This window comes from Silene latifolia, chromosome 2 (assembly GCF_048544455.1).
Source record: "Silene latifolia isolate original U9 population chromosome 2, ASM4854445v1, whole genome shotgun sequence".
NCBI lineage: Eukaryota > Viridiplantae > Streptophyta > Magnoliopsida > Caryophyllales > Caryophyllaceae > Silene > Silene latifolia.
Window position 1 is genome coordinate 112,257,183 of NC_133527.1, and position 12,407 is coordinate 112,269,589.

The 12,407-nt window shown below is 39.5% G+C and overlaps 1 non-coding gene across 1 annotated transcript; it reads left to right on the plus strand.

Moving 5' to 3' along the window:
* Positions 1-11,798: 11,798 nt before the first annotated feature.
* Positions 11,799-11,906, plus strand: LOC141644910 (small nucleolar RNA R71). Its single transcript, XR_012544511.1, has one exon. It is a non-coding gene; the product is annotated as a small nucleolar RNA R71 (small nucleolar RNA).
* The last annotated feature ends 501 nt before the right edge of the window (positions 11,907-12,407 follow it).

Below are 12,407 nucleotides of genomic sequence, written 5' to 3' on the forward strand. Positions count from 1 at the left end.
ATTCTTGACGAAAGTATTTAACGATTGAGGACAAAGGTACCCTAGCTTGACACAACTTGGAGGTGATTTATTGGTATCCTTCTAGGTTTAGTAGTTTGAAGAAATTGCATCTATGAAGGAGTGTGTACCCTTGAATTGTTTCCCTTGTAGATAATTTCCGCCACTTAGATGAGGAAAGTGGCTATTCTTTTGTAGATGCATCCATTATTTGTTTTTGTGTGCTTTAATGTTTGGATGTGTCGCCATTCTTGCCTTGCAAGAAGGCATCCTACCTCATGGTTGTCTTGTTGTGAGTTGAAGGGGCGGAGTGAGACCCGCTAATTGTCTCATATCGGCTATGTTATTAGGTTAGTTTAAATAATGGTCCTAGTCTTTGTCACCTCTTTACTCGGGATTAGCAAAGGTTCGGTTTGGGGATATTTGATGTGACCATAATTTAAGCACATTCATTCCCCAAATTAGCCTTTTCCCATGCTTTTTAGTGCATATTTGGGTCATTTATTGTCTTTAGTTCTTTGTTTTGCATATTCTTTGAGGTTTTGTGTCCTTGGTAGGAAAGGAGTGGAAACCTTGCATTTTTATGGCAAAATGAGGCTAAATTGATTGAATTCAATGACCAAGCATCAAGGAGAGACAAGATTAGAAGGCCTTTGTACATACTATAGTAGATGGGTAATGATGAGAAAAGATCCTTGCATCCCCGATGAAATCCTCAAGGATTTTATGAATAAAAAGGAAGAAAAGAAGAAGAAACGAAACTGTTTGACAATCCGTGCGGATTGCCCTGAAGACGCCTGTCCACCACCCACAATCCGAGCGTCTTCCTCCACAAGACGCCCGGACAAAACCTCCACAAGACGCCCGTCTTCCCCCTCTGGATGCCCGTCCAGGAATGCCCAAATCCGCCCGTCCCGTGCTAAAGAGGCCCGGATTCCCAGACTGTTTATTTCGTCTTCTACAAGCTTCAAGGAAGGATGCGCATCTTTTTCTAAGAGCGGCGAAAAAGAGACCGGAGTCTCCCTAGAGACCGGCGATTCCTCAAGGACTTAATCGTCATTTAAGCCCTTAGTAAACCCTAATTTATGTACCTAATCCCCATTATAAATACCCCATTAGTCTAATTAGAAGAGCATGTTCTTCTTAGCAATCTTTAGTGTAGTTAATATCAATCAAATCTCTCTTTAATCTAGTAATCAACATTTAATCAAGTTTTAATACAAGTTTTATTTCTTTAATGTCTCTCTTGTTCATCCTTTATTTTGGATAATTGAAGATTATTTGGGTTATTATTGGGAGATTGACAACCTTCCAATCAAGCATCAAGTACTTCTTTTTTTCTTTGCTTTATTATTGGAATCATTAGTAGGTATAATTCTCTTAATCCCTTTTTAATTATTGTTAATCACTTTCATTTATTCATCATGTTTCACTTTGTTGGTATGATTGACAACCTTGCTAGCATGTTCAACATGATAATGAGTGAGTAGTTTCCTTAGCTAGGGTTAATGGGTAATTAGGGGAAACCAGCATGGGGAATGATTCGTGCTTAATTTAATATATTTTCATAATTTATTTGCTTGCTTGTTGTGATCTCAACTTATGCACATGTTATGTTTGATGAAATGTGAGCCTATGAATCCTTGCATTTTTTACCCATCACCTATCTTTTCAATGAGACTTGTAAGACATAAACCAACTCGAGTCTCATTAGACCATGCATATGGTTGAGTAGGGAAGATTAAGTCGACTTGTAGGTGTTGTACAATCTAATTGATTCGGCTCCGGGACCCAAACGTTCCTAGGATTGTAAGACATAAACCAACTCGATCCATCACAACAATAATTGCTTGCTTATAATTCGAGAATATGTTTGTATGATCAATTCCCATGAATCCCTATGACCCCATGACACCCTAGTGCTTTTTTATCAATTGTTTACATCCCTTTTAATTCATCTTGCTTGTTTACTTTTATTGCTATTTAGTTTAGTGATGTTCTACTTCAAACCCTTATTGTGACACCCTTAGACACCACTAATTGCAATAGAAAATCTCATCTCAATTCCCGTCCCTTGGGATCCGACCTTTACTTGCCTCTTTACTAATTGTAGAGTTGTTTGTGAAGTTATAAATTGTGTTTTGGTCTAGGTGCTCCTAACGACAAGTACTGAAAACTACAACCCTCACGAGGGATCACGACCAACAGGATACCCATTAAGCCCGGAGCCAAACCCGTGAAGCAAATACTACGCTGCATGCTCCCTGAATGGGCATTAAAAATCAATGAAGAGGTTGACAAGCAATTCAAGGGTGGACTCATCAAAGTTTCCGAGTATTCCGACTGGGTAGCTAACATAGTCCCTGTACAAAAAAAGGACGGGAGAATCCAGGTCTGCGTTGACTTCAGAGACCGGAGCAGGGCAAGTCTAAAGGACGACTTACCCTTACCGCACGCCGTCATCATGGTGGACAACACCGCCGAACACGCCCTTTTACCATTCATGGACGGGTACGCCGGATACAATCAAATCAAAATGGCTGAGGAAGCCATGCACAAGACTGCATTCACTACGTAGTGGGGCACGTACAGCTATACTGTCATGCCCTTCGGTCTAATCAATGCTGGATCAACTTATCAAAGAACCGCCACCACTCTCCTACACGACAAGATGCATAAGGAAGCGGAGGTGTACGTCGATGACAAGATCATTAAATAAAGAGAACGAGATGGCCACATCGACGCCCTTTGATAATTCTTCACCCGCCTTTGGAAATACAACATGAGGCTAAATCCTCAGAAGTGTGTATTTGGGGTCACCTCCGGAAAACTTCTGGGACATGTCGTCAGCAAAAGAGGCATCAAAATTGATCCAACCAAAATCAAAGCTCTCAAACAAATTCTCGGCTTAAGAACAAGAAGGAGATTTAGGGATCTCTGAGTCAAGTTCAATACATCAGCCGCTTCATAGCCAAACTCACACTAATTTACGAGCCTATCTTAAAGAAGCTCTGCGTCACCAATCACGCCGATTGGGATATTGACTGCCAAAAAGCCTTCGAAAGGATAAAAGAAATCCTAACCAAGCATCCTGTCCTTATGCCGCCACAGCAAGGAAAACCCCTATCCCTATACCTGACCGCCACCGACACGACCATGGGGAGAATGATAGCACAGACAGTCAACGACGAAGAACGAGCCATCTGCTACATCAGCAAAACTGGTTCGTCGGTTTTGTTACTCATCGTCAAAAGTACCCCAGACCAAAACAATATTTATAACTTCACAAACTACTCTTAGTAAATAGGTAAGTAAAGGTCGGATCCCAAGGGACGGGTATTGATGTAGGATTTTCAATTGCAAATGGTTGTGTCTAGGGGTGTCATAATTTGGGTTGAGATAGGAGATCAACTAAACTAATCAACAAAGTAAATAAAGTTATGAAAATAAGCAAGATGATTAAAATGAGATGTAAACAATTGATTAAAAGCACTAGGGTGTCATGGGTTCATAGGGGATTCATGGGATTTGATCATACAAACATGTTCTCTACTAGATACAAGCACTTATTGTTGTGATGGGATCGAGTTAGTTTATATCTTACAATCCCTAAGAAAGTTTGGGTCCCGGAGCCGAATCGATTAGATTGTACAACACCTACAAGTCGACTTAATCCTTCCTATCCAAATATATGCATGGTCTAATTAGACTCGAGTTGGTTTATGTCTTACAAGTCTCATTGAAAAGGTAAGTGATGGGTAAAGAATGCAAGGGTTCATAGGCTCGCATTTCATCAAACATAACATGTGCATAAGTTGGAATTACAACAAGCAAGCAAATTAATTATGAAAACATATTAGATTAAGCATGAATCAATCCCCATGTTGGTTTCCCCTAATAACCCATTAACCCTAGCTAAGGAAACTACTCACTCATTATCAAATTTAACATGTTAAGAAGCTTGTCAATCACATTAACAAGGCAAAACATGATGAATGAATGAAAATGATTAACAATAATTAAAGCAAGGATTAAGAGAATTATACCTATGGAGATTCCACAATAATAATTCAAAGAATAATAGAAGTACTTGATGATTGATGGAAGGTTGTCAATCTACCAATAAATCCAAATAATCTTCTAATTACCCAAAATAAATGATGAACAATAGAGAAATTAAGGAAAGATTAAGAAATGCGATTTGTATTAAGACTAGACTAAAAGTTGATTACAAGATTAAGGAATGATTAAGATTGTATTACAACTTGATAATAAACTAAGTAGTGCAAAGGGGTATTTATACTAAATATTAGGTACAAAGATTAGGGTTACTAAGGGCTTAAATGACTATTAAGACCCTTAAGAAAAGTTGAGGAAATTCTTCTCTCCAAGGAGATGCACATCTCCGTATTGCTAGTCCCGCGAACATATGCTCGTCCCGAGCGTCTAGGAAGCTGGCACAGTGGAGTCTGTAAGGGGATCCGAGCGGATCATGGGAGGGACGCTCGGATTGCTTGGCTTCAAGACGAGCGTATTGGCATCGGGACGCTCGGATTGTTGGGCAGGGAGACACTCGGATTGTTGGGCAGGGAGACGCTCAGATTGGCTGCAATCTGCTCGGATCGTGAGACAGGCACTTGTCTTTACTTCATTCCTCAACAATCCGCAGAGATCTTGTTAAGGATGCAAGGATCCTTTCATCATTGCCCAATCTACTTTATTATCTATATAAGCCTTCTAGTATCGTCTTCCCTTTGATGCTTGGTCATTGAATGCGATCAATTTAGCTCCATTTCGCCATGAAAATGCAAGGTTTGCACTCCTATCCTACTAAGGAAACAAAACCTCAAAGAATATGAAAAATGGGAAACTAAAGATAGTAATTGACCCAATTATGCACTATAAAGCATAGGAACGAGGCTAATTCGGGGACTAAATGTGCTCAAATATCCACAAAACGAACATTTGCTCATCCCGAGTAAAGAGGTGACAAAGACTAGGTCCCTTATTCAAACTTACCTACTAATATAGCCGATGTGAGACAATTAGCGGGTCTCACTCTACCCCTTCAACTCATAACAAGACAACCATGAGGTAGGATGCCTTCTTGCACGGCAAGGTGGGACTTGCCAAAATGGCGGTACATCCAAGCATTAAAGCACACAAAACAAGTAATGGAAATGAATAGCCACTTTCCTCATCTAAGTGGCGGAAATTATCTAAAGGGGAAGCAATCTAAGGGTACACATTCCATTATAGATACGGTTTCTTCAAACTACTAAGCCTAGAAGGATACCAATAAATCACCTCCAAGTTGTGTCAAGCTAAAGTACCTTTGTCCTCTATTGTTAAATGCCTTTGTCAAGAGTAGACTCCCTATGGTGTTAGAAACACTGGAGGATCGCGGAATTCCTCTTCTTGTCTAGACAAGAAGAAGGGTCGTCCCCTCTATACCATGCACAAAAGTGGATACGATGGAAAAGGGATCTATAGAACTTGAGTTTCATATGGGAGTTTGCTTTTTGTTGTTGTTTTTCCTCCCAATTTATGGCATTTGACATTTTGAGAACATTTCTTTGCCATTTCTTTGATGTTTGGCAATTTCAACACTTGACAATTTCAACTTTTTCTTGCATTTCTTTTGAACATTTTCAAAGTCACCCCATTTGCAGTGAGGGTGCTTATATTTGAAGCATAGGAGTTTTCATTTTTGTTACTCCTCTTTTCTATTGATGCAATTGCAAACTTTCTTGACTTTTCATTTCAATTCTTGAACTCAAATTTTGAACAATTTTTGTGCTCATTCCCTTTTTGAAAACAAAATGTGGTAGAATATGGATGATGGTTGCATGGTTTCAAGGGTCACCTTGGAATAAACAGTAGCCAAGGAGTTATCACACCACAAGGTACTCTTGACTAGGCCTTAATCCATGGGTCAAAGGATACTAGCATGACACAACCTAGGGTGTTTTACAAGTATTCTAACAAGCAAAGTCTTAAGAAGAAAAAGTATCTACAAGGGCCTTATATACACTTGTCAAGCTTCCCACATAGATGTTTTCACAAAAACTTTCCAAAATGCAACTATATGCCATGATGCAACTAACATTTATACAACCTAGTGCAAATACTTCTACCAACTAGTATGCCAAATAATCTAAATGCAATTCTATAATCACATTGTTTGTACCGCATCAATCAAAATAAAGCCACATAGTCATTAACATAAAGAGGAAAAAGGAGATTGGAAAGATCATACCATGCGGTCTTCAATATCCTCATGTCTCGGATGTGGTGTAGTCGATTAATGTGAAAAAGGATGAAGAAACATGATATATACAAACACAATATATACAAGACTACACTATGAAGGAAATGAGCATTTTTTTTTTTGGTTTTTCAATTTTTCAAATTTTTATGGTTTTTATGATTATGAAATAAAAAGACATGTTTTTGTATTTTTCAAATTTTATCATTTTTTGTTCTTAAAAGTCATGTTAGAATTTCTCATCCCCACACTAGTATGGGCATTGTCCTCAATGGCCAATACGATAGGAAATTATGCAAGCTATATGAAATGCACGATTCCTAAACTAAATGCAAACTATATGATATATATATACAAAAGTGAATGCAAACTAAGCAATGCTATATGATGCATGGGTTTTTGTTTGGATGGAGAACATAATTTAAATTAACTCCCAATGCATATGCATAAACTTCCCCAAACCAAAATAGACATTATTTCTAGTGTCAAAAATTGGGGGAGTTCATGCATAAGGATGCTATGCATGAAACTACAATTGTCGTTTTGGATTTTACATGTGGGAACAATAAAAGAAACACCTCAATGGGACCGAGGTGTGAGTCCTCTAAACGATGCTAGGACTCAAAATCATGATCAAGATAAAAATTATATGAAAAACAAGAGAAATAAACAAAGCCTAAAGGAGGTGTAGGAGACTCACAAAGTATTGTGGCATCCTCCCAAGAGATTGCTAATCCACAATCATCGTCAATGGCGACATCACTCCAATCTCCATCATCATCACCAACTTCTTTACTAGAAGCTTCATCAACCTCCATAGATCCGGAGGCTTCACCACTTTCACTTGAACTTCCTTCTTCTTCCTTACTACCCTCTTCTTCTTCACCTTCTTCATTTTCTTCATTTACTTCACCTTCTTTTCTACCACTCTCAACAACAACCTCCTCTTCACCCAAGCTAGCACCTCTAAAAACACTAGGAAAGAAGACTTTCCTATCCGCCCAACTTGGAAAAGGACAAGATGGGTCAAGAAGTCCTTGCCTACCTAGATGTAAGAGAGGCAGATATTGTGCTCTATATGCATCGACTCGATCCTCATGGGCTTGCTTGTGCATTTATTGCATGAAAAGAGTCAAGTAGTCATTCCCCGGCATAACATTTTTGGGTTAAAATGTCCTCCCTTTGGTGTCGTATAATGTACTCGGCTTCCTCGGAGAGTGGGAGAAGGTAGTGTAGCCTATGGACATTGAGTCGACAAATTTTGTTCGGTAAAGGGAAGGACTTGGCATCTTTTGTTAACCACTCGAATTTGTTGTCAAGAGTGTCGTTCTTGAGCCATTTGAATTTTTGAACTATTGTGGCTACATCAATGATATGGCCTCCCTTAACCGGTTTATAAGCATCATCTTTGTTGAAGTCCCGGTTGAAGTGTTTTGCCAACCAAGTTTCTAATCCCCCATTAACAATGAAGGCCGTGCCTTCCTTACCATGATCGATATTGAGCCACCTCTCAATTAAGAGTTGAAGAATATTTTACTTTGTGGTGAATTCTCTACCAACATTCAAGGTCGACTCGAGATCGATAAAATCAAGCTCAGTGAAGTGGTTTGTTCCCTTTCTAGCAATCAAAGTGTGCCCAACAACCTTGTGTCACACCCTTATGCCGGGATGATGGACATAAAGGGCACGACAATCATGGTAAGACGTAAACTTTCTTCCGGTAATAGCCCTCCATAAAGGAGCGGGATCATATTTTGTTATGGGTTTCTTCACATAGGTCGAGTCATTGCTAAGGCCAAAAACTTTACCAAACTCGCCAAAAGACATTTTCCTATCAACATTCTCAAGGCGGAATTCAATGTTTGTTCGAGTCTCCACCTTCGTAAATTTCAATGAGCTTAAAAACTCCAAGGTGAGGGATGAGTAGGTCAACTCTTGCATATTAAACAAAGTAAACAATCCCATGGACTCGAAGAAATTCTTGGTTTGTTCAAAGACACCCAATTTGGTCAAGGTCTCTTGGCATATAAACTTGGTGGGTAAGATAGATTTCTTAGCAAGGGATACAAATTTCTTCCTATGAGTATCAGATGTGAAAATTACCTCCGGATAATCATGTAGTTGCTCAACAACCGGAGTAGAAGTAGTAGTTTCCACCATAGGAGAAGTAGTCTCTTGAATTTCCATCCTTGCACTTTGAACCAGCAAAGCCAAAGCCTTGAAAGCTTGAAGAGCTTATTGCCTTTTTGAGAGATTCTTCTTTGGAAGTGCCTTGTTTCTACCTTTTGTCCTAGCCATCTTCTCCTTTTATGTAGTAACACCAATAGATTTGCTTGAATTCCTTAAGTTTCAATAAGACCCAAATCGATTTAGAAAATTCGAATTTTGACTTTGTACCCTAGAAAATCGATTCAAACATTGAGGATTTTGGTGTTTTAATTGCTTGTTGTTGATAAAGGAGTTATTTATTTGAGTTTTGAGGGAGTTTGGAATTAATTTGGGTGAATTTGGTTGAGAAAATTGATTTTTATGGATGGAGGGATTGAGGGTTTTGAGGGTTTTGGGGATGTGTTAATGTTTTGGATGAGTAAAATGAAACGGGAAACGGGTGTTTTAATCCCGCTATATTTGAATTCAGCAGGGGAGACGGGCATCTTTGGGTCGGGATGCTCGGATTCTCTGTCAGCTTATTTCAGAAAAGAGAGCCCGTGCTGAGACGAGCGTGTTCAGTAGGAGACGAGCGTCTTTCTGAAGGGAGATGAGCGGATTCTTCTGAGGATGCTCGGATTCTTTGTCAGAGAGAAATCCCAAATTTTAATAGCAGCAGGAGGAGCGGATCCTCAGTGAGACGAGCGTCTTGGCTGAGACGAGCGGATTCTATATGGAGATGCTCGGATCTTCAGTCAGACAAAAATTTACCTTTCAAGCTCTCTCAGGATGAGCATCTTCTTCACACGACGCTCGGATTTTCTTCCAGGATGAGCGGATTGCTGTCGGGTCGCTCGGATTGTCCCTGTACCTCACGGATTCAGTTCCACCCGTGGGTATTTCATAACCCAAGTCATTTACTCTTCCTTCCTTTGGTCTTCACTGTGGGGGGCACTATGAAGGCTTGGATAGCCTAGGCAAGTGCTATCCCCACACTATGTCAAAACACTACGCATCAATAAACATATAAGTCCCTCGCTCACTTTCTCTCAAAATGAAAATCTTGATCAAAGCATAAAAATACAAATCCAAAATTGACAATAATGCAATATAATAAGTAAAATTCAAGTTAAGGGGTTAGAATATTTACAAATGGTGGTTTAGGGAGGACTCCACCAAACTCTCATCCATGTATGAGATGTCAAGGGGGCATAGCCATGGTGTCGTTGATGTTGCTCAACACCTTGGAGAAGTAGTCTAAAGCTTGTTCATTGTCATGATAAAGATCCTCAATAGACCTTTGCACATGTTGTTCTTCTTTGTGGTCTTGCGTCATAGCATTACCAATATAAAGATTGAATAACCCTTGAAACTCATCATCCCAAAAACCGCATACTTCATCTACTTGTCCCCCAATAGTATCATGAGTTGATGAGAACAACTCTTCTTTCTTCTTGTCATTATGGCCAATGAGGCCTTCCTCTTCTCTTGTCATGAGTGGTGGTGAGCTATTCAAGCTCTCATTCTTGTCGAAACATTCTTGCTCTTTGGATGGAGCATCTTGGAGATTACCCATTTTCTTCTCCCATATGGCTTGTGATTCTTTACTTATAGCTTGTTCTTTGCATTGAGATGCCAACTTCTTCCTATCACTTTCTCGGCTATAATGATCAATCATGAAACATGGCTCATGTAGTCGGGGAGCTCTCATTGTCTTGTCAAGATTAAAAGTGATCGTTTTATCTCCCACTTCAAGTGTGAGTTCTCCATGTTTCACGTCAATCACCGCTCCCGCGGTGTGTAAGAAAGGTCTTTTGACAATGATAGGAATGTTGGAGTCTTCCTCCATGTCAACAATAACAAAGTCCACCGGGATGAAGAACTTGCCAATTCTTACCGGCACATCCTCCCATACCCCTAAAGGTGTCTTCGTTGATCAATCTGCCATTTGAAACGTGATATTAGTGCACTTGAGCTCTCCCATTCCTAACCTTTTGCACACCGAATATGGCATGACACTCACACTTGCCCCAAGGTCACATAGAGCTTTGTTGATTGTAGTATCGCCAATGGTGCATGGAATAGAGAAACTTCCCGGATCCTTTAGTTTTGAAGGTGAACTTCCTTGTAGGATGGCACTACTCACATTAGTGAAAGCAATAGTCTCAAGCTTCCGGATGGATTTCTTCTTTGTAAGAATATCTTTCATGTATTTCGCATAGGCCGGAACATGATTGATCAATTCCGTAAATGGAATTGAGACTTCCAAGTTTTTCACAATCTCCAAAAACTTCCCAAGTTGTTCATCAAATTTAGGCTTAGCTTGACGACTTGGAAATGGAAGCCGAATCACAATAGGCTCTTTCTCCTCAGCCTTCTCTTCATCTCCTTTGAGACTTCTTGAATGGTGGTGGGTTCTTCTTTTTTCTTAGTCTTCCACTCTTTCCTTGTCACTAGCCTTCACAACATCTTCATCAACGGGCCTCTTCGGCCCTTCATACCGTGTACCACTCCTCAAATGGATGGCACTCACCGACTCATGTCTTGGGGGATTACCTTGAGGTGGTAATTGGCCCCTTTTGTCTATGTGAACTAGAAGATGCTAATTGAGACATTTGGGTTTCCAACATCTTCGTGTGAGCTAGTATATTGTTGATGGTGATGTCTTTTGCTTGACTATCCTTTTGCATTTGAGTAAAAAATTCTTATTGGTTCTTTTGCATTTGGAGAACCGCTTTTTGAACATCAAAACCTTTGTCATTTTTTTGATTGTATGGAGGTTGATTTTGATAACTTTGGTTTTGATTGTAAAAGGGTCTTTGAGCTTGGTTTCTCACATTGGAGGTGGGGTGTATGTTTGTTGAGGGTTTTGAACATTTTGACTTTTGTATGAGAGACTGGGGTGGAATTTGATGTTTTCATTGTAATAGTTGGAATAAGGGGTACCACTTTTGTATGCTTGGAAAGCATTCACTTGTTCACTTGTTCCCCTACATTCACTTTGGTCATGTCCCAAAGTTCCCCAACTCTCACATACTCCACTTGGAATTGATGATGATGCTACCATAGCATTAACATGTTGCTTAGGTGATTTGGAGGCTTCTTCAAGTTTAGCCATAGCCTTCTCAAACTTCAAATTAATGGGGTCAATGTGAGCACTAAGTTGAGCACCCAATTGAGTAATAGAGTCCACTTCAGGCTTTCCTCCTCTAGTAGCCTTCCGAGGTCTACTATATTGTGAGTTATGGACCGCCATTTCTTAAATCGTGTTCAATGTTTGATTGTCATCAACTTCGGTAAACATACCATTTGATCCCATATTGATAATGTTTCGGGAGTCTTCAAATAGACCATTCCAAAATTGTTGTACAAGGAACCACTAGCTATGTCCATGGTGTGGACAAGATCGACAAGTGTCTTTGAATCTCTCCCATGCTTCATACAAAGATTCCTCATCCCTTTGTTTGAACCCGGTGATTTGGGCTCTCAACATGTTAGTCTTCTCCAGAAGATAGAATTTCTTGTAGAAAGCAAGTGCCAATTTATTCCAAGAGTTAATACTAAGAGTAGCCTTATCTAGGCTCTTCAACCATTGCTTCGCGAAACCAATCAAAGAAAAAGGAAATAAGACCCATCGAATTTGGTCTTGAGTAACTTCTGAAGGAAATGTAGATTCATATACATACTAACATACTCTTATATGTCAAAATTAATTTGTCATAAAATTAAATACGGATTTTATGCATGCAAACAATATAATAAAATAGAGAAGAAATCACCCTTACATTGTAATTTCGGTTCTTATGGGCACAAGTGAGTTCACCTACTCACTTGTTCTTGAGCTCTCCAAATGGAAGAACAAGATCCAAGTATAGGATCTCTCCCTAAGCTTTATACCCAAGGCTTTCTCTTAATTTAATTAACATTACATGAACTAGTATAATATTAATGTAGTAGGAAAAATGACCCAAAATATTTTGGTCTTGCTCCTAAA